The sequence below is a fragment of the Loxodonta africana genome, chromosome 15 (assembly GCF_030014295.1).
Source record: "Loxodonta africana isolate mLoxAfr1 chromosome 15, mLoxAfr1.hap2, whole genome shotgun sequence".
In the NCBI taxonomy this organism is placed as follows: Eukaryota; Metazoa; Chordata; class Mammalia; order Proboscidea; family Elephantidae; genus Loxodonta; species Loxodonta africana.
The window spans coordinates 60153768-60178838 of NC_087356.1; the positions used below are offsets into that span (position 1 = coordinate 60153768).

At 41.6% G+C, this 25071-nt stretch overlaps 1 protein-coding gene across 1 annotated transcript in view; it reads left to right on the plus strand.

Moving 5' to 3' along the window:
* Nucleotides 1–7673: 7673 nt before the first annotated feature.
* CDON (cell adhesion associated, oncogene regulated) overlaps nucleotides 7674–25071 on the plus strand; it is a 128742-nt gene continuing 111344 nt past the window's right edge. The window contains exon 1 of the mRNA XM_003417420.4: nucleotides 7674–7775. The gene's annotated coding sequence lies outside the window, so the exon portion shown is untranslated. The remainder of the gene's footprint in view (nucleotides 7776–25071) is intronic.

Genomic DNA, 25071 nt, shown 5'->3' on the forward strand with positions numbered 1-25071 from the left:
ACAAACCAATAATTCATGTGCATTTTTTTTTGCTCATGTAGCATATAGTTGCTGAAAACAAAAAAATATAGGAGAATTCACAATGATTTTTTTATCACAACGATAATGATAAAAATAATAATAGTAGTTAATTTTTATTATTTATTATGTGCTAGTCTCTGGGCCTGGAAACCCTGGTGGCGTAGTGGTTAAGTGCTGCTAACTAAAAGGTCAGCAGTTTGAAGCCACCAGGTGCTCCTTGGAAACTCTATGGGGCAGCTCTACTTAGTCCTACAGCATTGCTATGAGTCAGAATTGACTCCTCGGCAATCGGTTTGGTTGGACCAAGTGTGTTATAGGCCTGATTTCACTTAATCCTCACAAGTTATATAACATAGGTGTTACATTACTATTTCACAGATGAGAAAACTGATGCACAAAGCATTTTAGGTGATTTGCCCAAGATGCAAGTTAGTTTTAATAACAGAATTTCCTCTGATTAGCTGTGGCTGTCTAGACCAAGATGATGGATAGTAAGAGCAATGGTGTGTGGAGTGCTTATTCTGTGTCAGCACTATACAGGGTGCCTGATACACGTTACCCTGAATCCTCAACCAACCTGCCAAGCTGTGGTATATTTTTACTGTTTTACTGATGAGGAAACTTGCCCAAGTGCGTACAGGTTACAGACAAAAGACCAAACAGAAGATCTCAGGTACCTCCAGCTACTAGCCTAGTCAGAGCTCCTTAGGTGTTAGAGGCCTGAGGGAATTTAAAATCAAATCCTTCAAGCAGTAGCCATACCAAAGCCTTGTTGATCCAACCTACACTGGGGATATTCATGTTGCCAGAGTTTGCTCTAACCATGCCAGCCTCTTGTTGTTGTGGTCAGTTACCATCCAGTCAGCTCTGACTCTTAATGATCTTGTATAACGGAATGAAACACTGCCTGGTGAGGCGCCACCTTCATGATCGTTGGTACGTTTGAGTCTGTTGTCACACCTATAAAAACCAAAGCCAGTCCCTGTCAAGTTGATTCTGACTCTGGGCAACCCCATGTGTGTCAGAGTAGAACTGTGCTCTGCAGGGCTTTCAGGGCTGTAACCTTTCAGAAGCAGATGGCCAGGCCTTTCTTCCGAGGAATCTCTAGGTAGGTTCGAACTGGGAGCTTCTGGTTAGCAACCAAGTGCTTAGCTGTTTGCGCCGTTAACCTTAATATGCTGTAGTGTGTTTTTCTTCTTGCTGGGAGGAAGAAGGCAAATTCTACCAGAGAAACTAAGTGTTCGACCCCAGTTCACACAGCAAGGCAGAGAGATAATGAGGGATCTGGGTATAAATTATCCTGGACAGGTTTTCCAATTCTTAGCTCAGTGTTTTTTCTATGAGATCATCCAGGCTCGATTAACTCATTCCTTAGCCGCTACCCTTTACAGATACCCCACCTCCTCGTCATTCTCTTTCAGGCCCTTATTTCTTTCATGTCCCAGTCAGGGGCTGTGTGGGACTGTACGAAATAGAAGGCGGCATCAGTATCCGTTCAGCCCTGGGCTCCATTACGGGGCTGGCTTTCTCTTTCCTGTAAAATGATCACATTCTTTGTTAGCACAAAGGAGATGTGTAAAGTCATTTTCTCCCGACCTGTTGTATGGGTAAATTAATCTTGCATCGCAAGCTCAGAAACAGAGTTAGGTGATCTGTGTGTAATAGGTTTAGGCAGTGAGTCTCCGGAGCTTAGCCTGCTCAGCACAAAAAAGGCCATAGAGATCCCCCTCTCCGTAAAATCTTCTTGCACACAGTTCAGGAAATGTCCAAGACTGTGAGAATACAGTCAACTGGCTGGAATTTCTTTCTGAAGAAAAAAAAATAGATATTGCAGGGGAAAACTTGATTATCCACCTACAAGCCTTGTTAGGAGAGTGATACTGCAGTCATGGATGTAAAATTTCAAAGATTTTGGGGGAAGGGGGAGGGCCAGGTCATTTAGTAACATGTCAGTATTAAATTACATCATAAATAATCAGAACTTCCTGTATATTTAATGGGAGCTTTGTTGTGTTTATTTGGAAATCAGCCAAGTGGACACAAGCGACTTCTGTTATTGTTTAGCCCTCTGGTCCACCTTATCAGAGAGTTTAGTTGTCTGAACTTTGGAACCTTTCACAGAGGGTAAAATGAAAGACTCCAAACCAATTGACTTTTAGATGATCATTTCCCATTCTTTTTTGTTTTAAAAGGATTAATTTTTTTATATGTAAGTAAATTCAAATAGCATCCAAAACTATGATCCAGGGCAAGCTATGTGAACCCACTGTTTTGTTGTGAAAACCTTTAATGGACTGAGTCGCCTTGGAGATACTAAACTCTTACCACTCTTGCTGTTTCTAAGAGGGACCTGCTTGATATTTGTCACATTTCTAGCCCAAGAACATTTTAGGGGATCCTAACATTAATTGGGGGCATTGGTGGTTCAGTGGTAGAATTCTCTCCTTCCGTGTGGGAGACCCAGCTTCGATTCCTGGCCGAAGGACTCATATGCAGCCACCAGCCTTCTGTCACTGGAGGCTTACTTGTTGCTCTGATGCTGAACAGCTTTCAGTGGCGCTTCCAGACTAAGAAGGACTAGGAAGAAAGGCTTGATGATCTACTTCTGAAAGTCAGCCAGTGAAAACTCTACGGATGACAACGGTCCAAATCCGGAACTGATGGTGGGGATGGTGCAGGACCAGGCAGTGTTTTATTCCATTGTGCATGGGGTCACCCTGAGTCGGAGCTGACGCCACAGCAGCTAAGAACAACTGTACCTCAGGCACTGTGCTAGATTCCACACACGTTATCTCATTTAAGCCTTGCAAAAAAACCCACTGCTGTCAAGCTGATTCTGACTCATGGCGACGCAATGTGTTACAGAGTAGAATGGCTTCATAGCCTTTCTTGGCTGTAATCTTCACAGAAGGAAATCACCGGGCCTTTCTTTCAAGGTGCCACTGGATGGGTTCGAACCGCTGACCTTTAGATTAGCAGCAGAGCCCAAACCATTTGTAAAACAGGTATTATTTTCATAGTTAATGTTTTTGTTTTGTTTTGGATAAGGAGCACATTTTCATGATTTAAAAATCAAAACAATATAAAAAGCTGTAAGTTAAGAAGTCTCAATCTTACCATCGTTCCTGTCAACCCTATTATCCACCTTCTACCCTAGGGAATCACTTTTTTAAAATAGCCTTTGGTCCTTCCGAAGTTCTTTTGCAAAGATCAGCAAATATAAAAATATATGCTTATTTTTTTCCTATTAGAAAATAGGGCAGAATACAACACACACTGTTCTACAGCTTTTTAAAAATTTTGTCCTACATTTTTTTTGGATTTTACTGCACAGCGTGTACTGGCGCACTTGGCATAGCAATTCTCTGAGAGCTTCCTTTTTCTTAGCTGCATAGTATTCCTTTGTGTGGATGTACTGTGGTTCCTAATGTTGGATACCTGGGTTGTTCTATTATGTTATAAACACAGTGTCAGTGAATGAGTTTTGATATTCTGCATTTCAGATGAGGGCAAGGGTATCTGAAGGATAGATTTCCAGAACTGGGATTGCTGGACCAAAGGGTCAATGCATTCCAAATTTTGATAAATACTGTCACATTTTACTTCAAGGAGGTAATACCGTTTTTCACTCCCACCAGCAACCGTATAAAAGTGCAAGGCAGATTTTCACTGTCTCCATCTTATGCAGGAAGAAGCTGAGGGATGGAAAATACAAGATTACAGAGTTAACGATAACCACGCCGGGATTCATCACACTTGTGCTCTGCTGCATCCCACTCAGTGGTATGTATCAAGCAGTGTTTTGCGTTGTTACTTCTTTTATGTATTGTTGTTGTTGCTAGCTGCTGTCACGTTGGCTCTGACTCATGGAGACCTTACGTATAACGGAAATGCTGCTCAGTCCTGCACCATCTTCATGATCTTTGCCTGGGGGCTCATCTTCCTGCACTATATTAGAAAATATTCTGTTGTGATCCACAGGGTTTTCATTGGCTACTTTTCAGAAGCTGATTTTCAGGCCTTTCTTCTTAGTCTCTCTTATCTGGATGCCCCCCTGAAATCTATCCACGTAGGCAACCTTGCTAGTGTTTGAAATACCAGTGGGGTAGCTTCTAGCATCACAGCAACATGCAAACCTCCGCAGCACAGCAAACTGACAGACAGGTGGTGGATTTATACATACATAGGCCTAATCTAATTGCCTCATATGCATGTGAAAGCTAGACAGTGACGAAGGAGGACTGAAGAAGAAGAACTGATGCCTTTGAATTGTGGTATTGGCGAAGAATACCGAATGTACCGTGGACTGCCAGAAGAAGGAACAAATCTGTCTTGGAAGAGGTACAGTCAGAATGCTCCTTAGAAGCAAGGATGGCAGGACCACGTATCACACACTTTGGACATGCTATCAGTAGGAATTAGGCCCTGGAGAAGGACATCATGCTTGATAAAGTAGAGGGTTGGTGAAAAAGAGGAAGACCCTCAACAAGATGGATTGACACAGTGGCTGCAACAATGGGCTCAAGCATAGCAACAGTTGTGAGGATAGTGCAGGACCAAAGCTTTTTGTTCTGTTGTGCATAGGGTCGCTGAGTTGGAAATGACTCGATGGCACCTAACAACAACAGGCCTAATCTCTCTAAGGAGTCCCTGCGTGGCAAACTATTAATATATTTAGCTGCTAACCAAAAGGCTGGTGGTTTGAGTCCACCCAGAGGTACCTCAGAAGAAAAGCCTGGTAATCTGCTTCTGTAAAGATTAAACCGCCTAGAAAACCCATGGAGCACAGTTTTACTCTGACATATATGGGGTTACCATGAGTTGGAATTGATTCTATGACAACAGGTTTGGTTTGAGTTTTAAGGTCTCTACGAATCCACCAGCCACTCCTTGGAAACCCTACAGGGCAGTTCTATCCTGTCCTAAAGAGTTGGAATTGGCTGGACAGCAATGGGTTTTTGGAGCCCTGGTGGCAACGTGGTTAAGAGCTCAGGCTACTAACGAAAAGGTCGGCAGTTCGAATCCACCAGCCACTGCTTGGAAACCCTATGGGGCAGTTCTACTCTGTCCTATAGGGTCGCTATGAGTTGGAATAAACTTGATGGTACACAACGGCAAAACTTTATTGCAAGGTTCTTGTATTCAGAGACTGTTTAGCAAACAGAAACTGAGGCAAGATTTAAGTCAATCCCAGGTGAGAGTGAGGGAAAGGGAAAAAAATGTAAGATGGTATGTTATGCTGGTCACTGCTTTATGACAAGCCACAAGACACAGCTGGCTGCTGAAGAGGTGCTCCTGCTTGGCCATGAGGGATGTCCCCAGATGAGATGTACAGATGAATCATGCCTTGGAGCAGTCCGTTGGATGGAGGAAGACAGAAGGAATTTCTGTGTTCTCCTCCCACATCCTTCTCCCATTCCTTGGGGAGATAACATACCTGCACTTTTGGGTTGTGCCACTTGACCCCTCTCGGTGACTGCTGGGCAAGCCAGATCTCAAGCTTTGCAGTGTCCAGAAATGGAGGAGTAGTGCAGAGTGGGTTGCTGTACTGGAGGTGCCACTAACAGCGGCAGGTAGGGTGGTGAACACTGCTTGAGGAGGGGTACTAATGGGCAGTGTCTATTGGCCATCGTAGTTTCCATCACCAACTGTGAGAGATTATTCAGCAATGTAACCCTAATGGCCACAGGTGCTATTTTCTATAGATAGACCTTGCTGATGTCAGAGGATCCTGGCTGAAAGCAGAGAATATCAGGAAGATGTTTGCTTGTATTTTATTGACTACACAAAGGCATTCAACTGTGTGGATTGTAACAAATTATGGATAACATTGTGAAGGATGGGAATTCCAGAACATTTAACTGTGCTCATGAGGAACCTGTACATGGATCAGGAAGCTGTCGTTTGAACAGAACAAGGGGATACTGCGTGGTTAAAGGTCAGGAAAGGTGTGTGTCAGGGTTGTATCCTTCTACCATACTTATTCAATCTGTATGCTGAGCAAATAATCTGAGAAGCTGGACTATGTGGAGAAGAACAGGGCATCAGGATTGGAGGAAGACTCATTAACAACCTGTATTATGCAGATGACACAACCTTGCTTGCTGAAAGTGAAGAGGACTTGAAGCACTTTCTGATGAAGATCAAAGACCACAGCCTTCAGTATGGACTAGACCTCAACATAAGGAAAACAAAAATTCTCACAAATGACAACATCATCATAAACAGATTGAACTTGTCAAAGGATTTTATTTTACTTGGATACACACTCAACTCCCATGGAAGTAGCAGTCAAGAAATCAAATGACGTGTTGCACTGGGCAAATCTGCTGCAAAGATCTCTTTAAAGTGTTCAAAAGTCAAGATGTCACTTTGGGAACTAAGGTGTGCCTGACCATGGTATTTTCAATCGCATGTAAAAGTTGGACAATATAGAAGACCAAAGGAGAATCGAAACCTTTGAAATATGGTGTTGGCAAAGAATACCACGGACTGCCAGAACAAAGAACCAGTACGTCTTGGAAGAAATACAGCTAGAGTGTTCCTTGGAAGGGACGATGGTGAGACTTCATCTCACGTACTTGGGGCATGTTATCAGGAGGGACCAGTCTCCAGAGAGGGACATCATGCTTGGTAAAACAGAGGATCAGCAAAAAAGAGGAAGACCCTCTATGAGATGGATTAACACAGTGGCTGCAACAATGGGCTCCAACATAGCAATGATTGTGAGGATGGCGCAGCACCTGGCAGTGCTTCTTCCCTTCTGTTGTACACAGGTCGCTGTGAGTCAGAACCGACTCCAGGGCACCTACCAACAATACAACATGGGTTGGGGAATCAGATGAAACCGCCTAAGAAACTACAGATTGAAAGTGGTGAAATTAAAAGCGGTGAAAGGCGAACAAACTGCATGTGGCAGGAAGCTGGAGCCATAAAGCAGGCGCTAGGTAGGGGCGAAGACAGCAAAGCACTAGTTGGCTACGAGGAGAAATTAGGTAGAGAGGTAAGGGGCGGGGCCTGGGCGGGGAAACTGGAACTTGGAGACTATTTGTGGGCCAGGCAGAAATGCCACCTCTCCCGGGAGGTAAAGGTGAGGGGAGAGCGCGGGCGGGCCTTACGGACATCTCCATAAATTGCCTGGGGAACTCAGCCCCGGCTATTCCGGACCAAATAAGAACCTTCCCGTACTTCCTGAGGTGGATTTCTGGACAGCGAGCAGGAAGGTGGCCGGGAGAAGGCCCCGAAGAGCGCGCGCTTCCCCTTCTGGGCAGATTGGTACGGCCCGCCCCCCGCGCTGATCTGGCAGGTTGCGCGCGCACCCTCCGGCGGGCGCGGGCCGTGGGGAGCTCCGGCCTTGGAGGCCCGCCTCTGCCTTTGCCCGGTTCCCTCCTCTCCCTCGCGTGCTCCTCGCTGGCGACGCGCCCGCCGGGGTTCGCGCCCGCGCGCTTCGCGGGGGAGGAGCGCGGCCGCGGGGGCGCGCCCCGCTGACTCCGCCCTCCCCGGAGTCCCGGGTGCCGGGCTCGCGCCGCTCGGGGTGAGGAGCTGGGGGACCGGCCGCCCTCCCGCCCGCGCCCGCGCCCCGGCGTGCGAGGAGCCGTGCCCTCCCGCTGCCCCTGCGCGGTGCATGGAGGGGCCCGTCCGGATCGTAGCCGCCGCCGCCGTAGCCGCCGCCACCGCGCGGGGGATGACCTGGGGGTGGCTCTCGGAGCCCGCTGCCGCGCTGGAGGTCTGGTTGCTCAGCCAGCCCTGCTGAGGTGCGGGATGGGGGCCCCACAGTGGGGCCCGAGGGGAGTGCCGGGGGACGGATTTGGGGACCTTGCGGCTTGGGAGTGGGGCTCCCGCGGGGAGGTGCGGGGGGCGGGCGTCCCGGAGGGAGAGGGGGTCCCGGGGCTGCGGGCGGGCCCTCAAAGGATGCCCAGCGGGGATCCTCGCCGTTCTGCCCTTGGGGACGCTGAGCCGCTTCATGGGACGAGGCGGGGTGAGGTGTCAGTGACACAGGCGGGGATTAAATCTGTCTTTGACAATGATCGGCCGGGGCAGGTGAGATGCAGCGTGGCGGGGAGCAAGGGGCGCCAGCGCGTTTTCCCAAGGGAGCGGGGTCCCTCGCCTCTCCCAGTCCCCATCCCCGCAGAGCGCCCGCCAGAGATAGTGATTTATGTGTAGGGAGAAGCAAGAGAAATCTCCTGCACAATGTGCGTGTCTCTGTCTTCACACGCTCAGTGACTTCCCAGCCCCAGGGAGTGCGTTTTTCCTACTCTGTAAAGCTTGCTGTGGATGGCATTATCATTTGCTAAATTCATCACAGCTCGCTATTTATTTCAGCCTGCAGCTTCCAGACCTTTGTTGCTTTCTCGTCACATCTCGGAATTTCAGTAATAAATCACCGAGGGGCATAGACAGTCTCTTTCGCCTTTCCCTTCATTGTTCTCCCTAACCCCACCAAATCAGGTGGAAGGCTCTAAGGGAAAGGAGCTGTTCTCCAGAAAGGCTGCTCTTCCTGGTCCCGACTACAGAGGGTGGCAGGTGCTTTATTTGAGGTTCGGCTGCTTTCCAGTTGGAATCTAGAACTTAGGGAACCTCTTAAGGGAAAATCAGCTTTTGTGTTCTAAATCAGGCACCTTGAAAAACAGGAGATTAGACTAAAAGGTAACAGGAGATTTATTCTCAGATCAGTGGCCAGTAAAGATGAAAGAGCTGCATCAGTAAATTCTGATCCCATACTTCACTGATACCATAACCCTAGATTCCCAACTGACACCTGGCATACCTAGTGGGCGGTGTCTGCAGGAGCCCGTGGGGACCTTGCTGGATAATGAAATGGGTTTATTTTCAGTATAATTTTAAATGTTCTGTTACATTTTGTAGCTTTTTTTGGGGGGGAGGGGGGTTAGTCTTTTTAGCTGAAAATGTGGAGGGCAGTTCAACTTTTAGGACAAAATGCAAACCTTCAGAAACTTCTGGACATTTTAAATTAGTGCTTAACTAGAAAGCATTCCCAGGAACCCAGAGAGGCACGAAATGCTGTCGTCTCTGTTACGCACATGTTGAAATAAATTGCCTCATACCTTAATGTGACATGACAAGGATGGAGAAAACCTGTTTCGTTTTGTGAAGATGTGCCCTGAGTGTGTGTTTGGCTCTAGGTAGAGCAGAAACATGTATATTTCTATAAAACATACACACAAATATATGTTGAACTTTCATGCAAAAATTGGATATAGTATTTGGAAAATTTGTCTTTGGATAGTTTAGTCGACCAGGAAAATCAGTTACTAGAGGTAGTATGCTTTTGTTTGTGAAGTAACTCCCTTGGGATGCTTTGATTGATTGCTATGGTTCTCATCAACCTTCTCTTCAGTGGAAAGTACTTAAACAGCTCTGACTCTCATGCAGTGAAGTACAAAGAGCCCTTAGGACCTGGAGCATTCTGATCCAGCTTGTGTAGGTTGGCTTCTAAATGAATCTTATTCCTTGCTTTCTTTGCAGGTGGTTTGACTTTGCATGAAAGAAATGAAGTCCCCTTTGAGATGGGCCTTCCCCCCCCCCCCCCCCCCCCGATCAGCAAGGTATACTGTCTGTAGATGAAGGCAGTGTGTAGGATAAGGGCTTTCAGTCATCGGGCCTTCCTTTAAAGAGGTCAGGTAAAATTTGTTTTCTAGTTCTTGTGCTTTCTTCTTCTTTTTTTTTTTTTTCTCGCTCTGCCCGTATGCTTTCATGACTTTCTTGAGGATTTTCACGTATGGTTTGTCAGAATAGAAGCTGAAGTAATGCTTTTCTTCCTTAGAAACATTTCTTTTGCAAAACATTTAGACTCGAAAAGTAGTGATTGTTTCTAAGTAAAATGCTGGGGAAATGATTTCAGTACTTAAATATTATCTTAGTGAAATCAGGCTGCGGATAGGAAATAAAAATAACTGAAAAATCTACTATTTTAACAAATAACATTAACATAGCTATCGTCTTGTTATTAGCATTTGTACTGTGTGGAAGTATGGATAAGACATATCAGAAGTATAGATGAGTTGCCTACCAGATAGCTTTTCTTTAGAAAAATGATCTTACTATTTAATACTAATTAATTGGATTAGAAAGACAATTTGGAGTCTGGTTGCTGAACATATTGCTTTGAAGGACTTGATTTTGCAGTGTTTTGATTAGCGCTTTTTTCAAGAAGTTTTGTTAACCTAGATTGAATTAGAGAATGTTTTGTTGTTTTTATTTAAGATTTTATATTGTGTTAACATTGCATTTGGTCATTTTTTGTTGTTTATTTGGCGTTAATCCACTTTCAAGAGAATGGGGGAAGAGGACTTTTGATTCCTTCCAGTTAAAATTGAGGGATGTATAGAATATAAAAAAAAAAAAAATACTTAATGTCATTTTAAAAATATTGGATTACAATTAAATGAAAAGCTTTTTTCTTTTAACCCTTCAAGTTTGCCCTCATTGTTTATGCTCTTTCCCCCATTGTTAGACTTAAAACATACAGTATCATTGTCATCTGTGCCCTGAATAATGGTCCTGAGGTGATATTATGAATGTGTCTTTTTAAAATCAAACTAATTATACTTGCCTAAAAGAGCCACATGTGTGTGATTCTAGCTGCCTGGTGCCTTTTGAGAGCCCTAGAGACAAGCTAGTGAATGGAGCTGAAAATTCATTCTGTATTTGATTAAATGGAATAGACTCGCTGCTCCTTACCCCAGCAGGGGCTATGAGATCTCTTGATCCCCGAAGCGGCTCCAAGACCCTGGGAATTCCATTAGCGAGCACCTGAGGAATTTCTGCCCTGCAGTGCCTTTTTTTGTATGTGTGTTTGTGTGTGTAGAGAGGGAGTGGAGCTGAGTGGTGATGGGAAGGGGGGGGGCGGCGGCAGGGAGAAGGCTACATTCAGAAGGCTCCATATGTTAGCAGATCTAAAATCCAGGCATGACTTCACAGCTTATCTTGTAAGAGAAAAGCCCAACCCAAAGGCGTATGCTAGTCAGGGCTTTATTACAAGCAGGACTGTGGTGATGTGTTCTTAGCACTGACTTGAACTCGGCTGTAAGTACAGAAAGTCACTTCTCTGCTTTGCCTCCGAAGCACAAGCATCTACACGTTGCATTGCAGACTTGGTAAGTTTTTTGTTTTTTTTTTTAAATAATGATCTTTTCATAAATATGTAAAATCGTTTTACAGTTTGGTCTTGCCTGTAAAAGCTGATGCATTGTTTTAATGGTGTTTTTTTTAAACTGAGAACAAAATCCGACTTTTATGGGAAGCAAATAGTTTGACAAAGATGAAATACTTGTTTGAATAGGCATATTTTAATTTACCCTTTTGTTTTTGTATGATTTTATTGTATTTTTAAGAATTCTGACTTCTAGTGTTTTTGAGGCATTGCTTTGCAGACTTGCCAGCAGTCACAGTAAATGAACATACATCTGCCTAAAATGTTTGGAGCAAAATTTCTGAGAAACTTCAGTGTGTCTTTCTCCCCCTGGCCACCCCCACCCCCTAGTCATTTTTGGACACAGACATTTTTCAGAGTAGTGACCCAGTTTGTTTCCTGTGTACTTTTCGGGGAAGAGCGGTTCTGAACCTTGGATGGTGTAGCTCCAGGTTTTCATCTTCTGGGAATAGTTAAAAGTCAGTGTGAATTCCAGCGTTTGTAGCTTGCAGCTAATGTAGAAGGCGGTGGCAGACTTGGTGGATAATTTGATATATTTTGTTCCTGACTGAAATCACGTTGTGTTTAGTGCAGAGTTCTTTCCGTCTTATTCCCACGTAGTCCTCTGTCAAACTCTCCTCACTAAACGGCAAATAAAGCAGCCTTTTTGAGAAGATGTTTAATTTTTTTCCCACCTTAATCCTGGGCGTGCCTCCTACTGGTATGTGGCCCAGTTGGAAGGATCCCTGAATGAACTGGAGAAAACACGGACATTAACGTTGTGTACATCTTGGTTCACAGTTGTTCACTTGCTTTGTTGTGTGATGTATTTTGATGGCCAGAGATAAATTAAAAAAAAAAAAAAAAAACTGCCCCAGAGAACATTTTGTTCTGCTGCATACATGATGGAATGTAAGGATTTGATTTCTTAGGATTTAGTGATATGCCCTTTTATCCTAGACCTGAGGAACTGCGAAGTAGTCTCATCCATTTACTTGAGAGAAAAATACCTACCGGTTGTATTATTGAACTTAGGCTATGTATTCTGCTTATATCTTGTTGCTTGGAATTGTATGCTGATTTTATTCTTATATTTCCGTAGTACAAACAGAGAATTAAGAATTTGACATATAGCTTGCTCTTCAGGTATTCTTGATCAAATACCAGCACACCACTTGTTTACTTCTGCGACCTTGGGCAGTGATCTTGACCTAAGCCTTGGTTTCAGCATCTGTACAATGGGGATAATAACAATCGTATCTCTTACTACTGCTATAGGGATTAAATCAGATAATGAAAGTAAAGCACCTGGCATATAGTAAACCCTCCGTAAATTTTAGCTGCCATTGTTATTTTTATTGACTCTTCCCGTACATGTTAGTGTTTTACTAGGAGCAAGTTCTTTAAAGTACTAAGTAATGAGGAATTCTCAGAAGTTAGTAACAGCATGGGCACATTTAACTGCTATAGTCTTTGTGAGTTAGTTTTCTTAATTTTGCAGTTGAAACTTAAAAGGCACTTGGCAATGCTGTGTTGTATTTTTTTTTCCAAATGAGGTGTAACACACACAATGTACCCAAATCCTAAGTGAACCACTAGGTGGATTTTTACACACGCACATGCCTGGGGTAACCATTACTCAGGTCAAGATAGAGAACACTTCCTTCACTTCAGAAGGCTCCCCGGTGCCTCTTCGCAGTCAGCCTTCTCCCCCTGCTTCTAGGCAATAACTATTCTGACTAGCCTAACAGTAGATGAGTTTTGCCTGGTTTTGAACTTGACAAAAATGGACTCATGCAGTCTGTCCTTTTTTATACCTGCCTTCTTGTCCTGCTCATTATGCCTGTGGGACTCGTCCATGGTACTTTGTATAGTAGCTATCCATTCCCTTTTAATTGTTGGAGAGTCTTTTGTGTTGTTTTGAAATTCCTAGTAGCTTATATTATTGGTATGTTGGGTACATGGTCATTGGGGAAAAAAAAAAATAACACTTTTTCCCAAATTTTCAGAAATTCAGATCCCAGTGGCTATTTTAGAAAAATAACCATGATCTTATTATTTTATACATAAAACTGGGCTGAAGGTAATATAATTACCAATAACCAAACCAAAACCAAACCCGTTGTCTTTGAGTTGATTCCGACTCATAGTGACCGTATAGGACAGAATAGAACTGCCCTGTAGGGTTTCCAGGGAGTGGCTGGTGGATTCAAACTGCTGAGTTTTTGCTTAGGAGCTGTAGCTGTAGCTGTTAACCACTGCACCACCAGGGCTCTAATTACCACTCCCACCACCAAAACCCAGTAAACCGTAATTTCCATAAACCAAATCCATTGATAAGTGCATTCATTTTTCATGTATTTAACCTCAAAATAGGGGAGAAAGACCACCTCAGGTAGCTTGTATCCTTCACGCTTAGGATTTAATGCTGTAGTCAATACTTCAAATTGTGTAGAAGCAACCACTAGCCCAGCATTACTGTAGTATTCTTTTGGTTGAGAATGAAACACAATAGAGGGTTTACTTAATTATGAAATTTGAAGACACAACCCCCAAATGGAGACAATGGATCAGGGTCTTGTCATACTACAGAAAAATGTTGCGAAATGGAACCATACACTTAAATCAGGAAGAAGAGTTTTGGCTTCTAAGCTTCGTAATGGCTGTCATACTGTGCTATACATTTGGATTTTCTGTTTCTATTTTTTTTTTTTTTTTGTTTTGATACTAAATTAAATTTACTTCATCAAATACAAGATGATGTTGATAAATCAGAAGATTTTTTTTTTTAATTTGGGTTAGAACTATGAGGTTGTGAGTCTGTTTTTTAGAAATGTTGAAGGATTTTCCTGGATATTCTGCTTGAACGCTAGCCACCTTGCTGTCGGGAGACATTGTATTTTTCAGTATGTATAATTTTATTAAATGTTACTATTCATTGCTCCTTTAAGGCCACTCTTCACACAGCCATTCACGGGGATGGATTCCCCTGGACCCCAGAGGGGCAAGATGTCCCCTTTCTTCTTAAATCAGACCACCACTGGCAAGGTTTCAATGGGGGTGTGGAGAGTTTGTTATTTAGGGGCAAAGATGCAGATTTTGTTTCAAAAAAAGGAAGGTCTATCTAATAAATAGAGTTGCTTCGTGGTAGAACATGCTGTTTGAAGAGACATGAGCTTATTACTGGGATTGCTATCTAGTGATGTTTGCTGAGGATGGTGATGGGGGGCAGCCCACACTGAGCAGCAAGGTGCTAAAGTGTTCTCTCTAGGTCTGTGGGTTTTTTTCCAACACATAATTCTCTTAAAATTCCAGCAAAATCAGTGACTCTGTATGCCAAGTTTGGGATGCCATAGCTTCCAATAAGGAAGATTAAAGAAAACTTTAGATAAAGACAAAAGGTACTAGGACATCGATTATCACGTTATTAGAATGTTCTGCCAAATAGTTTAGAGTGTTTTAGCAATTTTATATAATTAAAATGTGTATTTTTGTTCTGTGCAATATTATTCGGTACCAAGAAAGCTGATGTCCTATCTGTTTTTTCAAATACGCAGTGTTATAGGGGCTCCCTTCTGTGTATGTAGGTACTTTTTACTTTTCTGGCTTCTGTCTCTTGCCAGGGAAATTTCTGACATTTATTGACTTTTTATGGTATCAGAATAAAGGTAATTAATATTTTCTATTTTACTGTAATTTGAGGGAACCCTGGTGGTGTAGTGGTTAAGTGCTATGGCTCCTAACCAAAGGGTCGGCAGTTCAAATCTGCCAGGCACTCCTTGGAAACTCTATGGGGCAGTTCTACTCTGTCCTATAGGGTCACTATGAGTTGGAATCGACTTGACAGCACTGGATTTTTGGATTTTGGACTATAATTTAATATCTGTTCTGTGGGTAATTGTACACCCTGCCTGGTTGGAGGTAAAAATCGCAAGGGGGATGAATGTGTTATGGATGAAATGCTACTTTTATTAGGCCATGAAATTACTGCAGTGACATCAGAACTTGACAGCCTCTTTTATAGCATCACAAGCTGGGAAATAAGACATTTTTCTTCTCCATCTATTTTGGCTGGTTTTCATGGTTTTGGCCTCAGGGTGACTAACAAAATAACAACACAGTGAATAACAGACAGAGAAAATTAGGGATGAACGTAATTTCAGCTGCTATGGACGGGATGTTAGTCACTCACCCCTGTTTTAGGAATTTAAACTGTTCTTCTTGCTGGTGGCTACGGGGGTATGAGATTGGCATGAGGAAGCCTCATTTGTAAAATGGAGTTGAACGTTGCTATTTGGCTTGTATTATGTGAACTGAGATATTTTGGAAAAGTTTTATAATTGACTTATAAAGTGATCCTTAGTTCTGTTAGCCCAGCATCAAGATCAGGGGAGGACGAATGTCTGAATGTGACCACGTATGTGACAGTGTAGTTTTAGAGCAAAGGTGCTATTTATCTCTCTCTATAAAGTACCAGTAAAATAACATCATGTTACCAGTTAAATCAGTTTAATTTGTTAATAGCGTATTTCCTCCTTCCCTACTTAATCCTGTTTGTTGTGGATGAGAAATTAGATTTTTAGATGTTACCATGATTTAATAACTCATCTGCCAGCTTTTAGTTTGGTATCTTAGCATTCCAGCAGTAGTTCTAGTAGACCTTGGGACTTACAGGTTTTAATGTATCGTCAGACTCCTGAGAACCACGTTGAAGTCTTACTGTATTACATTGTAGCCCTGGTCAAGGTTATGGGTTCATCTTACTGTGTGATCACCTTTTTAACAAGGTCATTTTATTGTCATATCATTAAATCTTGGACGTTGGTCCAAAATGAAATGGAAAATTTTGACCTATGTCAAATATGATTATAGTGGGGTTCTGCTAAATTTGTCCTGATTAGTAGAAGTATATTTTAAATCTAATTCTATTTAAGAATATATTTTCAAGTCATAATCTGATTTGAGTAGTACTGATTTCTAAATCAATTCTTTGGATTCCCAGTTCCTTGAAAATTAGGTATATTTCCTTTTTCTATGGTACAAGTCCTTTTTGAGGTTTAAACAAAAATAACCAGATCAGACTTCTGTGCTGAGCTCCTCATTCCAATCTCTAGTCACCAAGTTTTAAATTATTTTGTATTTTAGTCAGATTTCTTTATAAAAAGACATTGCAACAGACGGTAGACCTATATAGGTCTTTCATATGATTTCGTCAGTCATTTAGAGCTAAAGTTTTTTTTTCAATGCCAAGACTAACTAAAGCCAACTTGGAGTCATTAAAAGACTGTTAACTGTGGTCTCCTATTAGGGTAGCAAACACAGTTGTCCTTATTTGTTATTTCTTTTGTGTATGAGGGATACATTTTAAAACTGCTATTGTCATAGTGGTTAGTTCCTAAAATAATTTCACATTTGTTACAATGACAGCAGCCGCAGTGGGGTTTTTCATCACAAAGTACAGCTGGTGCAGAGATTTGTTATCAGTGTTTCACAGCATCAGATAAATTGTAGCTAAGGGATTTGACTACATTCGTTTTACTAATGTTAATCGGTGTTTTTTACTTAAATCCCAAAATGGGTTTCTAAATGTGAACCTTGCTAAGTCTAGGGTAATGCCTCTCTCCTTGCTTGATAATAAGAGTAAAAATTGTTTTAAAGGAAAACTGTCACCGTTTCACTTGTTGTATTGGAATTTCTTTTACTATATAGGTAGAGCATTGTGCTGTAGGAGAAAGATAAAGGAATTATTAGCCTTGGAAAACAAAGATTTTAATGTTGGTCAGATTTGTGGTTTTTTCTTTTTTTTTATGATTTGTTTTTGTTGTTGTTGCAGGTATACACGGCAGAGCGTACACCAATTCAACAGTTTTTACGTGTACAATTCAGTCACATTGATTACAATCTTCTAGTTTTGCAACAACTCTCACCCTTCTTTTCTGAAATTTTCCTCCCCGATAACCATAAACTCACTGCCTCCTAAGTTTCCTATCTAGTCTTTCAAGTTGCTTTTGTCAATTTGATTGCGTATAAATAGATCTTATAGATCATAGGGTCTTTATGAGTCAGAATTGACTCGACAGCACTGGGTTTCTTTGGGCTATAGGTAGATCTTAAAGGAGCACAATGCTCAAGGCAGACATTCTTTGTTCTTGTTGTGTGCCTTCAAGTCAATTCCGACTCACGGCAACCCCACGTGACAGAGTATAACTGCCACATAGGGTTTCCTAGGCTTTATTCTTTATAGGAGCAGATCACCAGGTCTTTTCTCCTGTTAGCAGTTCAAACCACTGACATTTTCACTCAGCTGTGAAACGCTTAACCATTGCACCACCAGGGCTCCTAAACTAAAGTGTTATTTGGTTTTAAGAAGACTTCAGGGTATATTTTTGGTTTAAAGTTTAAAGCTTATCTCAGGGCAATAGTTTTAGGGGTTCACCCAAACTTCATGGCTCCAGACAATCTGGATTCCATGAGAATTTAAAAATCTGTCCTGCATTTCCCCCCTTTTGATCTGGGTTCTTCTATAGAGTCTTTGATCAAAAGGTTCAGTAATGGTAGCTGGGTACCATCTAGTTCTTCTGATCTCATGGCAAAGGAGGCAATCGTTCATGGAGGCAATTAGCCACAGATGCCATTTCTTCCTCCTATTCCTGACTCTCATTCTTTTGTTGCTCCAGGTGAATAGAGACCAAATGTGCCTTGGATAGCTGCTTGCAAGCTTTAAAGGCCCCAGGCACTATGCTACAAACTAGGAGGTAGGGCAGACGCACTAAACATGGTATCAGGCCATTCAGCTGGGATGTCTCATGAAACCATGACCTTGAGCCTTGAAACCAAGGAACCAAATCCCATGAAGTGCTTTCTCTTGTATATAAGCAGCCTCAGCATCTACTCCTTTTCTTTGTTAATATATCTCACACACCTTTTTACAGTTCATCTTTTTACAGGTGTTCAGATTTGTGTTTTCTTAGCTAGTTGTGCATATATAAATAGACTACTTAAATTAGTTGTGAATAGAGTTGTTAGTTGGCCATGGAACCAAATTAACAGGCACCACATACTGAACTCCAGAGGCCTGCAACAACCAAGAACAAGAAACTGAGTTTTGAGTTTTTCCTTCGGTACGATTAAGGAATTTTTTTTTCTTCATGTTGAAATCTGAGTTTTCTGGAAAAACTGCTTTCCTTTGACCTTTAGCGGGCAAACGAAGTCCCCATTTGGTTTTAAAGGTCCTTTCTAATTTACTGAGAAATATTAGTGTCCTTTGTTTCTGATTCACCTAGAGTGAATGTACAGTGGGTATACTTGGGCTATTTAACAATAAAAGAGCCTTGGTGGTGCAGCGGTTAAGCACTTGGCTGCTAACCGAAAATGTTGGTGATTTAAATCCACCAGCCGTTATGTGCAAGAAAGATGTGGCAGTCTGCTTCCATAAAGATTAAAGCCTTGGAAACCTTATGGGGCGTTTCTGCTCTGTCCTGTAGAATCACTATGAGTCGGAATTGACTCCACGGCAGTAGAGGAGGCACGTTATATGGTGGCAAAGAAGTTAAGTATTGTTTTTGCAGAGCAAGGACTTTGTTTGTTTGGATGCCCTCCGGGGATTGGGAGAGGAGAGTACTGACCTACGTCTAGGCAGCGCATACACAGACAAGCCTGGGACGAGCCACCACACCCCTGGCTTCAGCTACAACTTTTATTTTGTGGCTCTTTTAACTGCGTCAAGTCGATTCCAACTCATAGCAACCTTATGGATCAGAGTAGAACCGTCCCAAAGGGTTTCCGAGGAGCGGCTGATGGATTTGAACTGCTGACCTTTTGGTTAGCAGCTGAGCTCTTAACCGCTGCGCCACCAGGGCTCCTTATTCCACATACAGAACAATTTTCTCGTTTCCTCTGCTTCTGATGATGATCATTTAAGTAATTTTTATAGAGCCTTGGTATTTTGCAGAGTGTTTTACAATTTATTGTGTTTTTTTTGCTACTCATAGCAAGCGTATGAGTTGGTCAATTTTTCGTGAGAATAGAAATCATGAAGACAAAAAGTGATTGAGCACTAGTGTCAGACAAAAGAGTTTTAATCTAGTTCAAAGTTAGGTGATCTTTAGAAGCCTGTTTTGTTCTTTGATGTTAGAAAAGGTTATTATACTTGAAATTTTAGTCTTGCTTATTTTAGGTTATATTTGCATCTGTTTAGAAGTAGATTGGAGTCTCTGGGTGATGCAGATTGTTAAATGCTGGACTACTGGCTGAAAGCTTGGTGGGTCCAAACCTACCCGGGGCTGCTCTGGAGCAAGGCCAGGCGATCTGCTTCTGAGAGGTCACAGCCTTGAAGACCCGATGGAGCAGTTCTGCTCTGCATACATGGGGCTGCCATGGGTTGGAATGGACTTGACTACAGCCAACACCAACAAATAGATTAAATTCTAAAAAAATTTTTTTTGTCCCCCTGACATTTCTTAAACTACAAACTCTGGATTCTAGATTCTGTTGACTGAATGGAAAATGTTGAAGTGAATTTTGCCAGAGAGAGAATTTACTCCCCGAAGTCTTGTGTTTCCTTGAAAGAGCTCATTTCAGTTTTGTTTCTAGCCACTGGGACCCTTCCTTTCTAACATCTTTCTTCAGCACAGACAAAATTCTTGGTTGCTTAGAAATTCTTGAACAGAAAGTCCCAGATGAAAATGAGGTTTGAAAGCCCTTTTCAATTACATGTAAAGTAAGAAAAATAGCAAAGGAGACTTTTTAGAAATAAAACTCATTTTACGTTTTTGTCCAGTTGTGGAATAAATTTAACGTGTAAATTGACACGCTTTTTCTCCTGTTTGAACAGTTGTTCCCTGGTACCCCTCTGTCTCTGAAACGTGACAGATGATGTTAAAACAAAATTTGTTTTTTCATTTCTTGCAGTTTTCAGCGATGCTTTTAGTATTGCTTTTTCAATTGTTACATATTTCTGTTTTGTTTTAGATCTCTGTATGATGTTGGCTAAAACAGAAATGGTCGTGTTAAAGCATATGATGATATTGTGGTGTAAATTAAAAAAAAAATTTACCTGGTTAATGAGAGAGTTTAAAACTGTTTGGGATGACCAGGTTGAGGAAAAGGAAAGAAAAATGGGTATTCTTGAGCCAAAGTGTGCCTTTCTGTCCTAGTTGGAGTGAAAACCGAGGTTGAAATAGCCGCAGAGACCAGCTCCCAGCAAGAGGTGTGAGGCTGTTTATTTTCACTCTGGAGATGTATATACTACAGAAGGAAAACTCTGGCCTGGCTTAACCTAAGCAAGTCATTACTTATCTACGATCTGGCAAGCAATTTGATTAAAGCTGACAGAGCTCATATAATATCAGAACCAGGCCCTCTCTTAATGATTGATGAGGCTTGTCTCTAAGTTTTCTTTTTTGAAAGGAGAAAAACTGAACAAGAATAAATACTTGTTCAGATCTCTGACCGCCAAATATAAAGCAAGTCTGTAATGTATTTTTATCTACAGTGAATAATAAGCATGACTTTGTATGTTATTTTGTAAGGATATAATTAAATGACTTTAAAATAATGGTACAATATTTCAGGTCGGCAGGTTCATTTGGCTTTTAAATAATTAAATTATTAAAATTTTAGAGATCCTGTTTCATGCCCTAATGTCTTTCTTAACATAGTTTTCTTCAATGTTATATATTCTTTAGTATAGTGGAATTTATAACCTATAAGGATTTTTTTTTTCCCCCATTCTCTGGTGAAATTGAGTTATTTGGAAGTAGCTGGCTTTAATTTAGGGCGTTCTTGCCTTTAAATGTAAGGAAATGATATGGGCAATTATGATAGCGTATCTGGACCATTAAGTGTTACTCCTGACCTTCTTGCTAAATTAGTTGTTCCTAATGTCATTCTCATTACCAACAAATCCATACTGTGTGTGACTGGAATGTTTTCGCCAGCACTCTAAATCATTAGTCAATGATAGCGCAGAGTCCAACTAAAGAGGAACTTTTGTGTGTTTTATCATGCATATACTGCTTCGTGGAAATGTGTGTAGGACTAGAAGACATCTTCGCTGTTATTTTCTGTAAACTTAGCTTATAGAATTTCCAAATTAATGAAGTGATTGAATTGGGAATGAATTAGTTTTTTTTTTTCCCTTCATTTTAACCATTAAAAAAAATTTTTTTTTGGTGAAAATATATACAACAAAATATACAGTCAACAATTTTTACTTATACAGTTCATTGACATTGGTGACCTACTCTACATTGTATAACCATTCTCCCTCTCTGCCCATATTGTTTTACCACCATTAACTTGGACCCTCTGCCCCATAAAGTTATCATCTGTATTTTAGAGTTAAAGTTGTTCATTTAATCTCATAAAGATATATGCTTTTAATTTCACTTATTTTGTTGTTGTTGAGAATATACATAGCAAAACATACACCAATTCAACAGTCTCTACATGTCCCACTTAGTGACATTGATTACACTTTTCGAGTTGTGCAACTCTTCTCACCGCCCTTTTCTGATTTGTTCCTCCCTCATTAACGTAAATTCACTGTCTCCTAAGGTTCCTACCTAATCGTTCAAGTTTCTGTAATCAATTTGATCCCATATAGATAGTTCTTAAAAGAACATAACACTCAAGGTAGACATTTTTTGTTAGTTAAGCTGAACTATTGTTTGGTTTTAAGAAGATTTCAGGGAATATTTTTGGTTTAAGGTTTAAAGATTATCTGAGTAATAGTTTCAGGAGTTCATCCAAGTTTCATGGTTCTGGAAGTCTAAAGTCCATGAGAATTTGAAATTGTGTTTTACATTTTCTCCCTTTTGATCAGGATTCTTCTGTAGAACCTTTGACCAAAATGTTCACTAATGGTAGCTGGGCACCATCCAGTTCTTGTCTCATGGCAAAGGAGGCAGCTGTTCATGGAGGCAATTAGCCACACATTCCACTTCCTCCTCCTATTCCCACATGTCCATCAGTTTGTCGTACTGTGGGGGCTTGGGTGTTGCTGTGATGCCGGACGCTATGCCACCGGTATTCAGATACCAGCAGGGTCACCCATAGAGGACAGGCTTCAGCTGAGCTTCCAGACTAAGACCAACTAGGAAGGGCTTGGAATTCTACATCTGAAAAGCATTACCCAGTGAAAACCTTATGAAGAGCAGCAGAACACTGTCCGATATAGTGCTGGAAGATGAGCCCTCCGGGTTGGAAGGCACTCAAAAGACAACTGGGAAAGATTTACCTCCTCAAACTGGAGTCGACCTTAATGACATGGATGGAGTAAAGCTTTCAGGACCTTCATTTGCTGATGTGGCATGACTCAAAATGAGAAGAAACAGCTGCAAATATCCATTAATAATCGGAACCTGGAATGTACTAAGTATGAATCTAGGAAAATTGGCAGTCATCAGAAATGAAATGTAACACATAAACATTGATCTAGGCATTAGTGAACTGAAATGGACAGGTATTGGCCATTTTGAATCAAATAATCATATAGTCTACTGTGTCAGGAATGACAACTTGAAGAGGAATGGTGTTGCATTCATCATCAAAAAGAACATATCAAGATCTATCCTGAAGTACAACGCTGTCAGTGATAGGATAATATCCATATGCCTACAAGGAAGACCAGTTAATACTATTATTCAAATTTATGCACCAACCACTAAGGCCAAACATGAATTGAAGATTTTTATCAGCTTCTGCAGTCTGAAATTGATTGAACATGCGATCGAGATACATGATAATTACTGGTGATTGGAATGCAAAAGTTGGAAACAAAGAAGAAGGACTGGTAGTTGGAAAATATGGCCTGGGTAACAGAAACAATGCCAGAGATCGAATGATAGAATTTTGCAGGACCAGCAAGTCAGGAAAGGTGTGCGGCAGGGTTGTATGCTTTCACCATACCTAGTCAGTGTGTATGCTGAGCAGATAATCTGAGAAGCTAGACTATATGCAGAAGAATGGGGCATCTGCATTGGAGGAAGACTCATTAACAAAACCTGCGTTATGCAGATGACACAACCTTGCTTGCTGAAAGTGAAGAGGACTTGGAGCACTTACTGATGAAGATCAAAGACCACAGCCTTCAGCATGGATTACAACTCAACATAAAGAAAACAAAAATCATCACAACTGGGCCAATAAGCAACATCATGATAAAGGGAGAAGAGATTGAAGTTGTCAAGGGTTTCATTTTACTTGGATCCACAATCAACAGCCATGGAAGCAGCAGTCAGGAAATCAAACGAGGCATTGCATTGTGTAAATCTGCTGCAAAGGACCTCTTCAAAGTGTTGAAGAGCAAAGATGTCACCTTGAAGATTAAGGTGTGCCTGTCCCAGGCCATGGTATTTTCAATCACATCATGTGCATGTGAAAGCCAGCTTAGGAATGCGTAAGGAAGACAATTGATGCGTTTGAATTGTGGTGTTGGTGAAGAACAAACAAATCTGTCTTGGAAGAAGTACAGCGAGAATGCTCCCTGGAAGCAAGGATGGCGAGACTGCATCTTACGTACTTTGGACATGTCAGGAAGGATGAGTCTCTGGAGAAGGACATCATGCTTGGTAAAGTACAGGGTCAGCAGAAAAGAGGAAGACCCTCAATGAGGTGGATTGACACAGTGGCTGTAACAATGGGCTCAAGCATAACCACGATTGTAAGGATGGCACAGGACTGGGGAGTGTTTCATTCTGTTGTGAATAGGGTCACTATGAGTCAGAATCTACGGCACCTAACAACAACAATTCCTGACTCTCCTTCCTCTGTTACTCCGGGTGAATAGAGAGCAATTGTTGTGCTTTGAGTGGCTGCTTGCAAGCTTTAAGACCCCAGGCACTATGCAAAGAACTAGGAGGTAGACCAGAAGCACTAAACGTGTTATTAGGCCAATTAACTGGGATGTCCCATGAAACCATGACCATAAACTTCCAAACCATGGAACCAAATCCCATGAGGTATTTGGCTGTATGTAAGTACGCTCAATAGCTACTCTTTTTTTTTTTTTTTGGTTGTTGTTTTAAATGTATCTATCACACAACTTCTGCCAGCGCAACCATTTTTCTTCTCCCTTCCACTTGTTTTTAAATAACAGCTTTATTGAGTTATAATTCACATATCATATATTCACCTATTAAAGGTATACAATTTAATAATCTTTAGTATATTCGCAGAGTTGTGCAACCATCATCATGATCAATTTTAGAACATTTTCATCATCCCTAAAAGAAACCCCAAACCCGTTAGCAGCCACTCCTGGTTTTACTCCAGTACCTCCCTTCCGCCCACACCATATGCAACCAATAATGTAGTTTCTGTCTATGGATTTGCCTATTCTGGGCATTTCATATAAAGGAATCATACATTACATGGTCTTTTATGTCTGACTTCTTTTGCTTACCCCTTATCCATTGCCACTGAGTTGATCCTAACTCAGGGTGACCCTATCAGAGAGAGTAAAACTGCCCCATAGGGTTTCCGAGGCTGTAAATCATTACGGAAGGAGACTGCCACATCTTCTCCTACAGAGCGGCTTGTGGGTTCGAACCACTGACATTTTGGTTAGCAGCTGAGCACTTAACCACTGTGCCTCCAGGGCTCCTTTTCTTTCTTTCTTTTTTATGGTGTTTTTGGTGATTGGGTTCTCATTTAACAATTTCTGTAATATTGTTCAGTGACATTGGTTACATTCTTCACGGTATATCAGCATTCCTGTTATTTCCATTTTGGTTGTTCTGCTTTTCTCTTACTTAGCATCGTGTTCTCAAGGTTTATTCGCGTTGCAGTATCTATCAGTACTTCATTCCTTGTTATGGCCAGATAATACTCTGTTGTAGGGATAGACCAGATCTTACTTATTCATAAGTTGGGTGGACATTTTGGTTGTTTTCACT